Consider the following 18,757-nt stretch of genomic DNA (forward strand, 5'->3'; position numbering starts at 1 on the left):
TTTTACAATTATATATTTTGCTTTATTTTAGTTGCGATCTTTGTATCTGCTACAATAACGTGGTATCATATGATCTCAAAGGTTTGTTGCTGTGTGCCTTTTTTTGTAATACATTGTCTATATATTCCTACAATTTTTGAGTTGTATCTTACCATTGTTTGTTCCTGGGAAGAGTTTTGAACTTTGAAAACCTTGAAACATGTTGACAAAGTAAACTGCATTCATGCTTCACCTTTGTGTATGATTGTGACTCTGAACCACCATATTCCTCATTTATTGCAATGCATCTCCTTAATGGTCCTGCTGCCGCCTTTACATACCTACCCAATCAAGTAGGTAAACTTATAAAATTTTTAAAATTTTATGCCACTTGGTTATCAGATGAGATCCAATTTACGCTTATTGTCTCTCCAGTTTAATATCTGAAAAGACGAACATGTGCACAGTCCCATAGCTTATAATGTGTGTGCATGTTGTTATGAGTGGCGGAAGGCACTAAAAAAAATAAATAATTAAAGTGCCTTCGCCACTCGGGGTCCACCGTGCGGCAGATGGCAAAACCGCTCCTAAGGGAGGCAGAGCACTACAGCGGTAGTGTGCACAGGGTTGAACTGCACCTAGTGCACTAAAGCAAGCTCTGTTAGGACTCTCAGAGCTGCACAAATAAGATAAATACAAAAACGCTGAGTCTGAGTAACCTTCTCAGATACTCAGCGGCACACGTACGGTAGTCAATAATCGGAGTAGTTAAAAGATGTCACTACACCCGAGTGGACTTACCGTTGTAGGACGTGTGCACGGCGTCGCAACTGCGAATGCCAAAATGACTGCAGGAGCAAATGCAGGACGCTGACTGCTGCAACAGGTGATGCTTGAGCGCGCTGGCGCTAGCGCAATACTGGCTGTACCCAATCACTCACACAAACGTAATATCAGAGGGAAGGGGTTTCATAATAAGTCATCCACTAGACCAAGCATCCATCACCAAGCACACAGCAGCAAGTATAGAAAATACTAGCGCATGGCATAGCGGCCATGCGCACTTTTTATAGCGTACGGGACCTGCCAGAAATCTCCAGAGCCCTGAGCTGAACCAATGGAATCAGGAGCAGGACCTGAGCACCTGACTCCTGAACTCCAATGGGAGCTCATTCTATGAGCATGCTCAGAAGCTGGCTGAAAGGACTTAGCCTCTGGAGGCAAATGTGAGGATCTGGATCTCTGCATATGTAAGGCAGGACACAGATTCCTAACATTACCCCCCCCTAAGGCCCCCTCCTCCCTGAGCCTTCAGGGTGAATACCCTGTGCCCTACGGTGGCATAGGGCTCAAACTCGTCTGAGGGCGAGCTTGGTGTCCCGGTAGGAGATACAGTAACCCGAGACACCTGGAAGGCATCAGAGGAATCAAGGTCACCAGGTTTCAAGAGGGACACTTGGGAGATAGTAGGAGCGGGAGTGACAGGGGCACGCCGCCGCATGTCGGCAGATGTCACCACCCTCTGCCTAGGAGGGTTAGGCTGAGCACATAAGGTGCAAGCCTGAATAAATTTTTTTATGTCCCGAGCTCTATGGGGCCACCAATACGCACCAGCCAATAATTTTGAGACCTGCATATAGCCCCGATGGTGGTGCGTGTTAGGCGCATGCGCCCAGGCGAGCACCTGAGCCCTAAGATGAGGAGGGACAAAGGTCTCAATAACCGGTCCAGACTCTAACCTTTGCGGGGAGCCAGCTTCCGGAGAAACAGCACAGACATGATGACAACCGCAGATGGATTCTTGTTCAGAGTCTTGATTAACGTTGGTACGAGACACCTCCATGGGCTCAGGAGGTAGAACCTCTGGCTTGTCTAGCTCAAGGGGAACGAAAAATTTGGGAGCCGAAACGGATTTGCGCTTGGAGTGAGCCCGCTCCATACCGCGCTCCGAAAAAAGGAGGTCGATACGTGAGGAGACTGAGATTAGCTCCTCCAAACTGGTGGGTATCTCTCTAGTTGAGAGAGCATCTTTCACATACTCCGCTAGACCTCGCCAAAAAACGGGGATTAGGGCCTTGTCGGACCATTCCAACTCGGACGCCAGTGTCCGAAAACGGACGGCGTACTGGCTGACCGAGAGTGACCCCTGAGTAAGGGCGAGTAACTGCAGGGACGTATCATGCGTGACCCGAGGACCGAGAAAAACTTGCCTGATGGCAGTTAGCAGGTTAGCAATGGTGCGAATCTCGGGGTCGCCACGCTCCCACAGAGGCGTAGCCCATTCCAACGCCTTGCCCGACAGTAGGGAGATAACAAAAGCCACCTAATCCCGCTCCGTAGGGAATTGCACTACCAGCAGCTCTAGGTGTATCGAGCACTGGCTGATAAAACCCCTACAGGAGGCGCCATCCCCAGCATATTTATCGGGCAACGGGAGGCGGGTAACTGTCGGCGCAAGGATGGACATGGACATACGCCCTACCGCATCCGTGAGTGCCTGGACGGCAGCATCTGTAGCCTGCGCAGCTGCGAGAGACCTCTCCAGGGTAGCAAGACGAGCCTCGAGCTGACGCACAAGCTGTAACAGCTGCTGCTGATCTGCCATCTCTTAGCCAGAACATGGCGCTAGTATTATGTTATGAGTGGCGGAAGGCACTAAAAAAAATAAATAATTAAAGTGCCTTCGCCACTCGGGGTCCACCGTGCGGCAGATGGCAAAACCGCTGCTAAGGGAGGCAGAGCACTACAGCGGTAGTGTGCACAGGGTTGAACTGCACCTAGTGCACTAAAGCAAGCTCTGTTAGTTCTCTCAGAGCTGCACAAATAACATAAATACAAAAACGCTGAGTCTGAGTAACCTTCTCAGATACTCAGCGGCACACGTACGGTAGTCAATAATCGGAGTAGTTAAAAGATGTCACTACACCCGAGTGGACTTACCGTTGTAGGACGTGTGCACGGCGTCGCAACTGCGAACGCCAAAATGACTGCAGGCGCAAATGCAGGACGCTAACTGCTGCAACAGGTGATGCTTAAGCACGCTGGCGCTAGCACAATACTGGCTGTACCCAATCACTTACACAAACGTAATATCAGAGGGAAGGGGGTTTCATAATAAGTCATCCACCAGACAAAGCATCCATCACCAAGCACACAGCAGCAAGTATAGAAAATACTAGCGCATGGCATAGCGGCCATGCGCACTTTTTATAGCGTACGGGACCTGCCAGAAATCTCCAGAGCCCTGAGCTGAACCAATGGAATCAGGAGCAGGACCTGAGCACCTGACTCCTGAACTCCAATGGGAGCTCATTCTATGAGCATGCTCAGAAGCTGGCTGAAAGGACTTAGCCTCTGGAGGCAAATGTGAGGATCTGGATCTCTGCATATGTAAGGCAGGACACAGATTCCTAACACATGTGTTTCCAGTATGTTTGTGTATTGTTGGGTCTGGTGTCTCTCAATTTCCTCTTGACAATACCCCATAGATTCTCTATGGGGTTAAGGTCAGGCGAGTTTGCTGGCAAATCAAGCACAGTGATACTGTTGTTTTAAAACCAGGTATTGGCACTTTTGGCCGTGTGGACAGGTGCCCAGTCCTGCTGGAGAATGAAATTCCCAACTGCAAAAAGCTTTTCAGCAGAGGGAAGCATCAAGTGCTCTAAAATTTCCTGGTAGACAGTTGCGCTGACTTTGGTCTTCATAAAACACAGTGGACATACACCATGGCAGATGGCATGGCTGAAACCATCATAGATTGTGGATACTTACAATACACTAGACCTTGGAAATCAAGGTCCCAGAGTCTGGAAGAAGAGTGGAGAGACAGACAATCCAAGCTGCCTAAGGTCTAGTGTGAAGTTTCCACAATCAGTGATGGTTTGGGGAGCCATGTCATCTGCTGGTGTAGGTCCACTGTGTTTCATCAAGACCAAAGTCAGCGCAGCCGTCTACCAGGAAAGTTTAGAGCACTTCATGATTCCCTCTGCCGACAAACTATTTGGAGTTAGAAATCATTTTTTTCAAGTTGGTATCATAAAGTATTCTAGTTCACTGAGATAATGACTTTTGGATTTTTATTTGCTGTAATCCATAATCATCAACTTTAACAGAAATAAATACTTGAAATAGATCACTCTGCTTGTAATGACTCTATCTAATATATGAGTTTCACTTTTTGTATTAAAGCACTGAGAACTGTGAGGTCTAAGGGTACCGTTACACCTAGCGACTCACCAGCGATCCCGACCAGCGATATGACGCGGTCAGGATCGCTGGTGAATCGCTGGGTGGTCGCTAGTGACATCGCAGGGGACGGGGATCGCTACTTACCTGTCAGACGCGGCGATCCTGCGTCCTCCCGCCCGGCTCCACGTGTCGCTCGTCGTCACAGCAGGAAGCGCCGCAGGAAGTGGACGACGAGGAATGATCCAGCAGCTTCTTGCGCGACCAGCGATAACCAGCGGGGGAGCGGGTCGGAGGTAAGTATCACATGCAGCGATATCGCTACCAATATCGCTGTAACGTCACAAAATCGGTGACTTTACAGCGATATTACTAGCGATATCGCAGTGTGTAACGGGGGCTTTATATAGACAGTTATTTGTCTTTGCAAATCAAGTCCTATCAGTTTAATTAAACCCAGCTGGACTCCAATGAAGGAGTAGAGCCATATCAAGGAGGACCACAAAGGAAATGGACAGCATGTGACTTAAATATGAGTGTCTGAGCAAAGGGTCTGAATACTTGTGACCATGTGATATTTCATTTTTTCTTTTCTAATAAATTTGAAAAAAATTCTACGCTTCTGTTTTTTTCAGTCAAGATGGGGTGCACAATGTACATTAATGAGAAAAAAAAAGAACTTTTTTGAATTTACCAAATGGCTGCAATGAAACAAAAAGTGAAAAATTTAAAGGAGTCTGAATGCTTTCCTTACCCACTGTATACTGTATATATCGAGGTTATGTTGATATAAGTACAAATATGTTTGATTTAAAACACTTAAAATTAGTTGGATACAGTCCTACAAAACCTTATATACAGCTTTCTGAATAATTTATTTTTTTTGCAAATTAATTCACTGTAAGTCAGTTTTAAGGGAAAAGATCAGCAAAACTGGGGAAAGGAATTTCAAAATACTTGCTCTTATGTTATGTTCTATAATAAGCCACCATGACAGTAGCAAGGCTTGCAGATAAATATGAGTAAAGAATCTTTAAAAAATAATAAGTTTGAGGATTGGCAAAAAAAAAAAGTTGACCAATTTATCATAAGCCTTATGCTGATGAAGAAGAAAATACTCACCTAATGACTTATTAACTTTTCAACTCTGCACAGAAAGGTGTGCTATATTATCATATCTAGATGTTTACTCATTTTGTAGGCATATTTATGACTTACAATCAGGCTAGTAATACCCTTCATTCCTATTTCAGGTAACTTTATATTCCTCCCGCATAGACCTCTAATTGTTTTAATTTGGCTCCTCGTAGTGAAGCTATATTATTTGACAGGTATGATGGAAATAAATTAGAATTCTTGACACTTTGATTTCTGTTAATTAAATGGCTGAATTTGTGATACGTACTAAAGGTTGGGAGAACAAGATTTCACTTAATATTAGCTGACAACTTTATAATTTCAAACCACTGAAAAAAATGAGCAGAACATCTACATTAAAAACACATAAGTAATGTGAACAAAGTAAGCGGCTCCACTGTAAGCTGAGATCGACATTCATATTTATTTTTAGCAAGATAAATGCAAAAACTTAAATTTTAACATTGGATTTTTCTTTTTGTTTTTTGGCGTCTACTGTACAAGCCTAAATTAGAAGGTTCTGCAGTGAGTTCCCTCATTTTCACTGGAAGAAAAAGCGTAGATTCTGCTTTTTCAGTACATATCAATTAAATACAAAATTATCACTATAGATGGTAAATTTTTAATTTCAGATTCAGATGCAAATTGCCCGAAGGAAAATTGGAAGGAAAGATTTGCTTAAAATTTGACATCATATTCCTTTGATAACTTGCTGTGTAAAATTTCACTCTTAAAAACAAATATCCCAAAAAGTTTAGGTGACTAAAATCCAAATGGGTTCGGTTCATGATATTGCAGATAACAAACTTTGTGCCATTCTTTAATTCAGGAGTACTACACAGACTGACTAAATTTCAAGGTTCCAATTAAACTAGTGCTCAGTAAATTTACTATGAGGTTGAATATGATTTGTATTGAAAACATCTCCCAGATATGTTTCGCTGTTCATTCCACAGTCTTCAGGTGTACTATGTCACTGACCACTCACTGAGAATGACACCAAGCTTGACACCAATCTCCTTCCCTGATCTAGAGACTGAAATAAACTATCATGCAAACTTTAATATGATTCATTATAGAGCATAGAGATTAAGAAGTCTATACAAGACTAAGGACAGTAGGTACCTCCCTACTCTGCTATAACAGTACAAAATTTTTCCCTTAAAATCGAAAGCAGTTCCAGTATTGCAGTACCAGAAATGAATGTTCTTCCTTCACTGCTCTGTAAGTTCTGTCATACCAGCTAATTGGTGCAAGCTCTGAAATTGTGTGGCTGTTCAGCTTCTTATAAGAATCCAACTCTTTGAGTGGCTTTTATTGGTAAAGACAATCAGAAAAAAAGTCATAGCATGGACTAGAGATGAGCGACTTTGCCTTTTTTCGGGTCGAGTCAGGTTTCATGAAACCCGACTTTCTCAAAAGTCGGGTCGAACGAAATCGGCCGATTATCGTGAAAAGTCGAAGGCTGACTGAAACACGAAACCCAATGCAAGTCAATGGGGAACCAAGGTCGGCAGGGAGTGGAGAACAGGAAACACACCTATAGTGCCCATTTTAATGCCAAAAACATCTATTCTTATTACTTAAGCTTGTCAACCTTAATTTACTTTATAATAATAGTTAGGCATTGAAAACTGGGGGTTATTTGGCTAAAGTTGTGGGGGGGTAGGGCTGGCTCCAGATTTTTGTGGGCCCTGGGCCAAAGAGTGTCACTGGGCTCTTTTAACACATGCCACTAGAGTTGAGCGAAACGGGTCGAAAAATTTCAAAAGTCGCCGACTTTTGGTAAAGTCGGGTTTCATGAAACGAAACCCGACCCTAGGGTGAGGTCGGCCACGAGCTCGGCGACTTTAGCGCCAAAGTTGCGTTTCAAAGATTTGTTTTCCGCCCTTTTTCAGCCAATCAGGATCCACGGACACTGTGGGCAACGTGATGACATAGGCAGGGGTCACCACCATCTTTGAGAAGGCCATGCAAGTGATTGGCTTGCTTTGGGGGGCGTCACAGGGGGTATAAAAGGGTGTGCACGCCGACCGCCATGTTACTCATGCTGATCTCAGAATAGGGAGAGCTGCTGCTGCTGCTGATTCTGTAGGGAGAGCGTTAGGCAGGGAAGAAGACACCAAAAACTGCTTCTGCTGCTAGCGATTTTGCCTGTACAACACACCAGTCACTGTGTGTGCAGTGCAAGTGGAGGCTATATTTTGCTGGATCAGCTGTGTTGGTTGTTAGGCTGCCTTATAAGGCTTCCTGATAGCTGCATTGCTGTTTTCCCACTGCTCTGCAAACTGCTTTTTTAAAAGCAATCCAAATTTTTTTTTTGTCCTGGTGCGGTACTGAGCGTGCATTTTTTCACACCATACAGCGGTGCACGCTCCTCTCTCAGTACCGTGTAATGGCTGTTATCACGGCCACAGCGAAGCTATCTGTGTGTCACTCTGTAAGAATAAGTCGAGGACATGTTCCGTTCTTACAGACCTACACCTTCTAGTTTTGTCTGCTTTTCAAACAGTTAAGTATATTTGCTGTTTGATCACATTCAAAACTAGAGAGAGACAGCGTGTGTCAGTCTGTATACTTAAAAAACACGGAGCTTGACAATTTTACAGACACCGGACAGCGGTGTACGTGCACGCTCCTCTCTCAGTACCGTGTAACGGCTGTTATCACGGCCACAGCGAAGCTATCTGTGTGTCACTCTGTAAGAATAAGTTGAGGACATGTTCCGTTCTTACAGACCTACACCTTCTAGTTTTGTCTGCTTTTCAAACAGTTAAGTATATTTGCTGTTTGGTCACATTCAAAACTATAGAGAGACAGCGAGTGTCAGTCCGTATAATTAAAAAACACGGAGCTTGACAATTTTACGGACACCGGACAGCGGTGTACGTACACGCTCCTCTCTCAGTACCGTGTAATGGCTGTTATCACGGCCACAGCGAAGCTATCTGTGTGTCAATCTGTAAGACTAAGTCGAGGACATGTTCCGTTCTTACAGACCTACACCTTCTTGTTTTGTCTGCTTTTCAAACAGTTAAGTTTATTTGCTGTTTGATCACATTCAAAACTATAGAGAGACAGCGTGTGTCAGTCCGTATACTTAAAAAACACGGAGCTTGACAATTTTGCGGACACCGGACAGCGGTGTACGTGCACGCTCCTCTCTCAGTACCGTGTAACGACTGTTATCACGGCCACAGCGAAGCTATCTGTGTGTCACTCTGTAAGAATAAGTCGAGGACATGTTCCGTTCTTACAGACCTACACTCTAGGGAGATTCCTATTCTGCCCAATTCTATAAACACCTTGTAGTTTGTCATACACTAGCCAATTTCTGCCTGTGACATAGCAGTGTGATATTCACTGGGCCTCACACAATCCAACAGTGTCCACAAGTGTGTTCAGAAATTCTACATCTCCCCTGTCCTATAGTGACATTTTTCACACCTGCGACATTGAGCCTGTGACATAGCGGTGTGATATTAACTGGGCCTCACACAACAGTGTCCACAAGTGTGTTCAGAAATTCTACATCTCCCCTGTCCTATTGTGACATTTTTCACACCTACGACATTAAGCCTGTGACATAGCGGTGTGATATTAACTGGGCCTCACACAACAGTGTCCACAAGTGTGTTCAGAAATTCTACATCTCCCCTGTCCTATTGTGACATTTTTCACACCTGCGACATTGAGCCTGTGACATAGCGGTGTGATATTAACTGGGCCTCACACAACAGTGTCCACAAGTGTGTTCAGAAATTCTACATCTCCCCTGTCCTATTGTGACATTTTTCACATCTGCGACATTGAGCCTGTGACATAGTGGTGTGATATTAACTGGGCCTCACACAACAGTGTCCACAAGTGTGTTCAGAAATTCTACATCTCCCCTGTCCTATAGTGTCATTTTTCACACCTGCGACATTGAGCCTGTGACATAGCGGTGTGATATTAACTGGGCCTCACTCAATCCAACAGTGTCCACAAGTGTGTTCAGAAATTCTACATCTCCCCTGTCCTATAGTGACATTTTTCACACCTGGGACATTGAGCCTGTGACATAGCGGTGTGATATTAACTGGGCCTCACACAATCCAACAGTGTCCACAAGTGTGTTCAGAAATTCTACATCTCCCTGTCCTATAGTGACATTTTTCACACCTGCGACATTGAGCCTGTGACATAGCGGTATGATATTAACTGGGCCTCACTCAATCCAACAGTGTCCACAAGTGTGTTCAGAAATTCTACATCTCCCCGTCCTATAGTGACATTTTTCACACCTGCGACATTGAGCCTGTGAAAAAGCGGTGTGATATTAACTGGGCCTCACACAATCCAACAGTGTCCACGAGTGTGTTCAGAAATTCTACGTCTCCCCTGTCCTATATAGACCTTGTACCTTGTTTTACATTACTATATAGTTTGTGGGATTTTGTGTACATTTTTACCAAAAATGAGGAAGGCTGGTGGAAGAGATTGTGGAATTGGGCGGGGGTTGCCAGCTGGTAATGATGGTGTTGGTGGTGGATCTGATGGTAGTGGCAAAAGCAAAATAGGACCGAATGAAGGAGGTGTTGAGCCTGAGTCATCGTCTGGCTCCACAAGGCCTCGAAGGCTTAGTTTTCTAGGAGTTGGCAAACTGCTTTTAAAGCCAGAGCATCAGGAAAAAGTTTTGGCTTACATTGCTGACTCAGCCTCCAGCTCTATCGCCTCCTCTTCTGAAGTTGTAAAAAATAAAAGCACTGAGTCGTCATTGGAGGGTCATGTTCATGAACCACACCTTTCCTTGTGTCCTTCACCCCAACCAAGATTGAAGGATGACGCAGGCCATACAACTGATTACTCCATGGAGCTGTTTTCACATACCATGCCTGGGTTATCAAGTGAAATGGTGAATTACCCAGGCCAAGATGAATCTGACATGGAGTGCACTGATGCACTGCCACTGAGAGATGATTCTGCTGGTTCATTCAGTCAGAGCACTACATTGTCCTTGCAGTGTAATGAGTCAGATTCTGACCCTGATGAGACTCAGGTGCCCCTTCCCGCACACTATACCACCATACACGGTGACACAGAGGAAGGTGCACATGACATTGAAGAGGAGGTGATGGATGACCCAGTTGTTGACCCAGATTGGCATCCATTGGGGGAAGAGGGTGCTGCTTCCAATAGCTCAGATGAGAAGGAGGAGCATCCACAGCAGACATCGACATCGCAACAGCTGTTATCTTGCAGGCCCGGAGCACTCCAAAGACAGGTTCAAAAAATCAAAAGAGTTGCTGGACAGCTTGTCCAGACGGTCAAAATAGCACAGCGTGCTAGGCCGCAAAATGTCTTCCAAAGTAGGAAGAGTGCAGTGTGGCACTTTTTTGAACAAAATCCTCATGATCAGGCCAAGGTTATCTGTAAGAAGTGCGCAAAGACCTTTAGCCGAGGGAAAAATCTGAAAAATTTGAATACCAGTTGCATGCTTAGACATTTAACCAGCATGCACTTGCAAGCGTGGACACAACACCAAACCTCAAGTACCACATGTGCAACTGATCACAAAGAAGGTAGTCAGCAATGCTACATTGTTTCCCCCACTGTAAGCCCAGCGGTTAGCACAGCAGCAAATGTTGAGGTGTCGTTGCAAGGCCAAAGCAGTCACGGAATCTCACTGTTATATCAACGAAAGACTGATTCTAGGCCATCAGAAAGAACACCAACTCCATCACCATCATCAACCCTCTCTCAGTCCGCCCTGTCCACCCTAGTTCCACCATATGCAGCTCTCAAGTCCAGCTCACCCTCCCAGAGATTATGAGTAGGTCAAGAAAGTACTCAGTCTCTCATCCGCGTACACTGGGTTTGAACGCCCACATTGCCAAACTAATCTCGTTAGAGATGATGCCCTATCGGTTGGTGGAAAGTGCAGCTTTCCACGAACTCATGGCCTATGCAGTACCACGCTATGATCTACCCAGTCGCCACTTCTTCTCTCGCAAAGCCATCCCAGCCCTCCACCATGATGTGAAAGACTGCATTGTCCATGCACTCAAGCAGTCAGTGAGTGGAAAGCTGCACCTCACAACAGATGCATGGTCCAGTCGGCATGGCCAGGGCCGTTTCGTGTCCATCACTGCGCACTGGGTTAATGTGGTGGATGCAGGGTCCACAGGGGACAGCGGTGGTGGGACAGTGCTGCCTAGCCCACGGTATAGGAAACAGTTGGCTGTAGGCGTTCGACCCTCCTCCTCCTCCTCCAGAAGCGAAAGCTCGTCCACAGAGCGCAGTCGTACGAGTACTCCATCTGCAGCTGCCACTGTTGCACACGAGGTGTCCCCCTATCGAGCAGCTAGTGGAAAGCGTCAGCAGGCTGTGTTGCAGATGATGTGTTTGGGCGACAGACACACCGCGGAGGTGCTGGCCGAGTACTTTCAGCGACAACCTGAGTCATGGCTGGGCAGTATACATCTTGAGGCAGGCAAGGTTGTTAGTAGTAACGGCCGTAATTTTGTGGCAGCCATAGCCCTTTCAAAGCTCAGCCACATACCTTGCTTGGCTCACACCTTGAACCTGGTGGTGCAGTGCTTCCTCAACAATTATCCGGAGTTAACAGCCCTGCTCCAGAAGGTGCGAAGACTGTGCACGCACATCCGCCGGTCGCCTGTACACTCCATTCGTATGCAGAAGCTGCAGCGAATGCTCCACCTTCCCAAGCACTGCCTCATTATCGACATTGCAACAAGGTGGAACTCCACCCTGCACATGGTTGAGCGGCTGTGCGAACAGAGGCAGGTCATATTGCATTTGTGGGAGGAAACACGGCCAGGCACTTTGAGAGCAGACATGGAGTTGACAGGTGTGCAGTGGTCGAAGCTGAAAGACCTCTGTAAAGTCCTTCAGTGTTTTGAGGAATGCACACGGCTGGTAAACGCAGACGACGCCATCCAAAGCATGAGCATCCCACTTATGCGTCTGCTCATGCAAACTTTGACGCACCTTAAGGAGCAGGCGTCTGCAGCCAATGTTGACGAGGAGGAAGAGGAGGAGGGAATCCTTGATGACATTCAGCCATTGTCTGCTCAGGGACCTATCCTGGACGAGGTGGAGGAAGAAGAGGAGGAGAATGATGATGGGGATGATTACTTAGGGGAGGAGGATGCATCTCGTGAGACAAGTGAAAATGTTGGCGTGGCAAGGTCTGGTACAGGGTTTGTGCGTGACTGGAGAGATGTGGATTTGCCAGAAAGTGCTGCTCCAACCAGCACTCGCAGTGCATCATTGACACTGGGAACAATGGCCCACATGTCAGATTATGCCTTGCAGATCCTAAAAAGGGACCCCCGCATTGCCAAAATGATGAACGATGACGACTACTGGTTGGCCAGCATCCTGGATCCACGCTATAAAGGCAAATTACAAAACATCATGCCACACGAGAACCTTGACCTAATATTGGCTAATAAACAAGCAACTCTGGTAAACCGGTTGGTTGAGGCATTCCCAGCACACAGCAGCGGTGATGGTTCTCACACAAGCCGTACGGGCCGGGGGCAGCTTGGCAGAGGTGTTTGTGGTGCACACAGCAGAAGTGGCGTTGGAGACAGGGGTTTCATGACAATGTTGTGGACTGATTTTTCAAGTACCGCTCACACAACTGGTAATACTGCATCGATGGAAAGTGACAGGAGACAGCAGTTGTCAACTATGGTTACAAACTACTTTTCCTCCCATATCGATGTTCTCCCACACAGGTCATTCCCCTTTGACTATTGGGCCGCTAAACTGGACACCTGGCCTGAATTGGCACAATATGCCTTACAGGAGCTCGCTTGCTCAGCTGCAAGTGTGCTATCGGAAAGAGTCTTCAGTGCAGCTGGATCAATCCTGACAGAAAAAAGGACCCGTCTGTCAACCCAAAATGTGGATGATCTAACCTTCATTAAAATGAACCATGCATGGGTTTCCAAGGATTTTGTCCCACCATCCCCTGATGACACATAGGGTGACAGAAAAATGGCTTGCTTTGGTCCTCCTCTTCCTGGGACCCTTTTGCATCAGCTGAATGTCCAACATCAACATATGCCACTTTCTAAAACTCCCTAACTGTGCTGCCTCCCCCCCATGGCCGGGGTCACCACCTAGCGCATGAAACCGTGCGAGTGCCGTTGCCCTGGACAAGTGGGTAGGCCGACTCTTGGGCGCGGGCACTGGCACAGGGTCCCTCATAGTGCAATCAAGTGTCTCTGACGGTGGTGGTGCACACCCGCCGTCAGACACACCGCCGTACTATGAGGGGCCCAATGCCAGTACCGACGCCCACGAGTGGGCCCCCCTTAATTGGGCAGGGTCCCAGCATTTGCAATCTTTACCTCTCCCTGCTCCTCCGCTGTGTAGTCTGGGCCGTCAAATCCATACTGTGCCTGACACCGTTTGAGCCTGCCTCCTGATCTATAGACATATATTTTGAATGTGTACACTATGCTATCCATTCGTGTTTTCCAGGGATAAGGTACCCCTTCTCACCTTTGTGCAATCACGTGTAATCCATACTGGGCCTGACACCGTCTGAGCCTGCCTCCTGATCTATAGACATATATTTTGAATGTGTACACTATGCTATCCATACATGTTATCCGGGGATACGGTACCCTTTCTCACCTTTGTGCAATCACGTGTAATCCATACTGGGCCTGACACCGTTTGAGCCTGCCTCCTCATCTATAGACATATATTTTGAATGTGTACACTATGCTATCCATACATGTTATCCGGGGATACGGTACCCTTTCTCACCTTTGTGCAATCACGTGTAATCCATACTGGGCCTGACACCGTCTGAGCCTGCCTCCTGATCTATAGCCATGTATTTTGAATGTGTACACTATGCTATCCATACATGTTATCCGGGGATACGGTACCCTTTCTCACCTTTGTGCAATTACGTGTAATCCATACTGGGCCTGACACCGTCTGAGCCTGCCTCCTGATCTATAGACATATATTTTGAATGTGTACACTATGCTATCCATACATGTTATCCGGGGATACGGTACCCTTTCTCACCTTTGTGCAATCACGTGTAATCCATACTGGGCCTGACACCGTCTGAGCCTGCCTCCTGATCTATAGACATATATTTTGAATGTGTACACTATGCTATCCATACATATTATCCGGGCATACGGTACCCTTTCTCAAGTTTGTGCAATCACGTGTAATCCATACTGGGCCTGAGAACGGCTGGCGAGCTGTTAAGCAAGCTACAGCACCTGTGGTTTGCACACGTAAGTTTTTCATTTTTTCAGGAATGACGGTTAAGCCTAATTCCGGAACTGCGGTTGACCTGCACTTACTGGGAAATCATCGTTCGCAGGTAATAATTGTAATCACAGATCCCCACCACTAACGTTCAGCGGGTTATCTGCACCTGTAAGCGACAAACGCTGGACTTTTCAGTGTAGCGCACATGCAGCCACGGACATGTAAGGGCATTACACACCAGTTATTGGCCAATCTCACGTGCCAGAGCCTCGCGTGTCCCTCTAGTAAGCCGGACTCGGACCGCGGGGCATGACGGAGTCTCGTTCGTTAACGGAATTAAGCTTGCAATGTGTGCATCTTTTTTGTTGCTTGATGGTTGAGGTTGCCCGTGTTGAGTCAAATTACGCCGTAGGCTCCACTCCTGGTGGTGCCCTTCTGGACATTCCTTTAAGGTTCAGCTTTGCAACCATACTGACCACGTAAAACAAACACTTTGCCTTCATGAACGCTGTTTGGAGGGTCGTGACTCGTGGGAATAACGCCGCCCAATCAGTTAACCTGCTAGAGAGATCCTTCGTTGCTCCCAAGCATGACATCACACTCCCTAGGAGGAAGGTAATGCCACTGTGGCGACCGTACTCCTGGGGGCGACACAAGTGCACTGATGCCCAGCCACTGCTCGATGAATCTGCTGGTACATTGACCCAGACCACTACATTCCCCTCGCACGCTACACGGCCTGAATCTGACACTGATGAAACTCAGGTTACCCTTCCCATATACAGTTCCATCTTACACGGTGACAAAGAGGAAGCTGCAGATGAAAGTGCAGGTTCGGCCCACCCGCCATCAGACACACCACCGTACTATCAGGGGCCCTGTGCCAGTGCCATCGCCAACGAGTGGGCCCCCCCCTGCTTGCTCAGGATCACAGCACTTGCAAAGTTGAAATACTGTGCAGTGAGATGGAAGATGGAGACGACGAGGAGTCCAGACTAGTACAGTGATTCCCTAGCGAGGAGACTTATTTCATTGTTTTCAATGTTGGGACAGCAATTTTTGGGGAGCACTATACTCTGTAGAATGATAGATGGGGCCCACCATACACTGGAACATTCCAAAGGTGGACATCAGACACTGGAGCAGCATTTACAGGGCCCATTATACACTAGAGCATTAGAAATGGGGCCCATTATGTTTGGAGCTTTATTTGGGCCCATAAGAAAGTGGAGCTTCATCCATGGGGACCAACATATACTGTAGCATTATGTGGAGCTCATCATATACTGTTTCAAACATTATATGGGACACTTTTGCGTACTATGAGGGGCCCTGTGCCAGTGCTGTCACCCATGAGTATGCCCCCCCAACTGCTCAAGGAACCTGCACTTTCATCTGCACCTTCCTCTTTGTCACCATGTAAGGTGGTATAGTATGCGGGAAGGGGAACCTGAGTTTCATCAGGGTCAGATTCTGGCTGTGTAGAGTGCGAGGGGAATGTAGTGGTCTGAGTCAATATACCAGCAGAATCATCTAGCAGTGGCTGGGCATCAGTGCACTTGTGGCGCCCCCAGGAGTATGGTCGCCACAGTGACATTACCTTCCTCCTAGGGAGTGTGATGTCATGCTTGGGAGCAACGAAGGATCTCTCTAGCAGTTAAACAAACACACAACACAGTTCCCACTCCAGGCCAGCAGGGAGACCTCTGAACCTGACTGCTGAGGAGCTGCTCTCTGTGGTCGGGAGGAGGTAAGTTAGGGCAGTCTGTGAAGGGAAGGGGAAGTGTGTGGATGTGAGAAGGGGAGCTGGAGGATGAGCAGAGTTAAGGCTCACTCCTAGCTGGAGCGTATGGTCGGAATTCCTGTCTCCGAGTTTGTAGGGACACTGACGGTCCTGCAGCAGAAACCGGAGGAAGTAGCAGCTGTAAATGCTCTGTTCCCAACTAAGGCTCGGAGGCCCCAGCAGTGACGTGTGTGAGCCAGAAGGAAAAGGCTATGGCTGCCTGCCATACGAGAAAGTTCCAAAGGAGAATCAACAGGGGGAACTTCAGTGAACTCAGTACTGCGAGTACCTCAGATAAGCGCTAGAACGGAGGCCACACTACCTATCTGCAGAGAGAGCATTTCAAATTTGCTTCCAGGCTGACCAACGCCTTCTCCATCTGTACTCTGGGTTCTGGACGGCACTTACCAAGTACAGGTAAAGGAACTGCACGACTGTGTCTGTCATCTTTCTCCTGCGCCTGGCGCGCGGCTCTGCTACATCCTGCACTGCACACCATCTACCAACTCTTTCATCTGCCCTGCGACTACGGCCCTACCTGTGCAGGGATTCTACATCTTAGCTGCACCACAACATCTGTCCCAGAGAAGCGACACTGCAGCGCGGGTCAATCTGATCAGAAACCACAGGTGGCATCAAGTATCATTCACCTATAAACGTTATTCACACCTTTGCATGGACGCCCAGGGCCAGGGAACGGGTCATCACCACCAACATGACACATCCCTCTGAGACACCGGCTCGGTACCGATTAACCCCGCTGCCCTGGCTGGCCACCCACACTCCATGTCAGATTCATCTTGGACTGGGGAATTCACGATTTGACTTGATAACCCAGGCATGGTATGATAGAAAGAGCTACATGGACTAATGTGAAGTGTGGCCTGCTGCATCATTCACTTTTGGTGGGGGAGAAGGACACAAGGAAAGGGGTTCTTCCTGACCAGCACTTGACGACTCAGTGCTTGCATTTTTTGAAACTTCAGAAGAGGAGGGAATATTTGCAGGAGTCTGTTTCAGCAATGTAAGCCAAAACCAGTTCCTGATGCTCCGGCTTTAAAAGCGGTTAACCTACTCCCAGAAAAGGTAGCCTTCCAGGCGTTCCAGAGCCAGACCATGATGCAGGCTCAACACCTCCTGCCTTAGCTGCTATTGTGCTTTTGCTACTACCAGCAGATGCACCACCACCATCAGCACCAGCTGGCCCCCCCACGCCCACATCCACGGCCTCTTCCACCAAACTTCAAAATGTTGCAGAACGTAAACCCAAAATAACATCAGATATATGGTACTGTATCAGAAGCGTACAGCTCTATACAGTCAAAGGTTGATTGTCAATCTCCCTATACATTCCATCAGTCACACAGAGATGCTCACAGGCTCAGTATGGATTAGACAAGAATATAAAAAGTAGAAAAAGTGTACAGTATCATCAGATAGCAGGTATATATAGTATAGTTTAAACATTCTAAATCTCCATAGATATTTCAGGAGGCAGACACAGACGCTCTCAGGCTCAGTATGGAATACAACACAATATAAAAAGCCGTAAAATGGTAATAGATCTGAAGTGTACAGCTGTACACAGTGTAGGGGTCATTGTTGTCAATCTCAGTATTTATTTCCACAGTCAGAAAATAACTCTCACTTGGTCAGTTTGGATTAGACCAGAATATAAAAAGCAGTAAATGGGTAATGTATCACAAGCGTAGAGCTGTATACACTAGTGTTGGGGTAATTTTTAAATGTACATCTAAATTGCAGGAGTAACCCGCAGACTGTCACACGCTCAGGATGGAGCACACTACAATATAACAAGAAGAAGAAATAAAAACACATGTGGGACAATGTTCCAGGTGTCAATGATTCACTTAGAGTGGTGGGTGAAGGAGGACTTGCTGGCAGAAAGGGTACAGTATCACCAGATGCCAGGTATATATAGCATAGATTAAACATTAAAAATGTACGTCTATATATTCTATATATTCAGGAGTAGTGTTGAGCCACCCCGCTAGTGTTCCAGTTCGTTTTGGTTCATCGAACATGAGGCAAGTTCGTCGAATGTTTGTCGAATGTTCGACGAACAACGTCGAACACCATTGAAAACAACGGCAGGCAAACACAAACACATACAAACACATAGAAAAAAAATTACAAAAGACCTTAAAAGGTGTCCCAAAGCAGACAAAATGCTCAGAAGACACAAATAACATATTGAAAAGGGCAACTACATATAGAAAAGAGGTGGAGGAGTAAAAGGAGGAGGAGGAGACACAGATATAGGCATGTCATGCCCTTATGAAGTCAAGAAAGGCTGGAATAAAAATGTAAAATACCAAAAAACAGTAAAAATCTGAACTTGAAGACGATCATATACCGTCGGACTTCCCACCATAAATTAGGCCAACTGCTGAT

This window comes from Dendrobates tinctorius, unplaced genomic scaffold (assembly GCF_039654945.1).
Source record: "Dendrobates tinctorius isolate UK_male_01 unplaced genomic scaffold, ASM3965494v1 ptg000163l, whole genome shotgun sequence".
Classification (NCBI taxonomy): domain Eukaryota; kingdom Metazoa; phylum Chordata; class Amphibia; order Anura; family Dendrobatidae; genus Dendrobates; species Dendrobates tinctorius.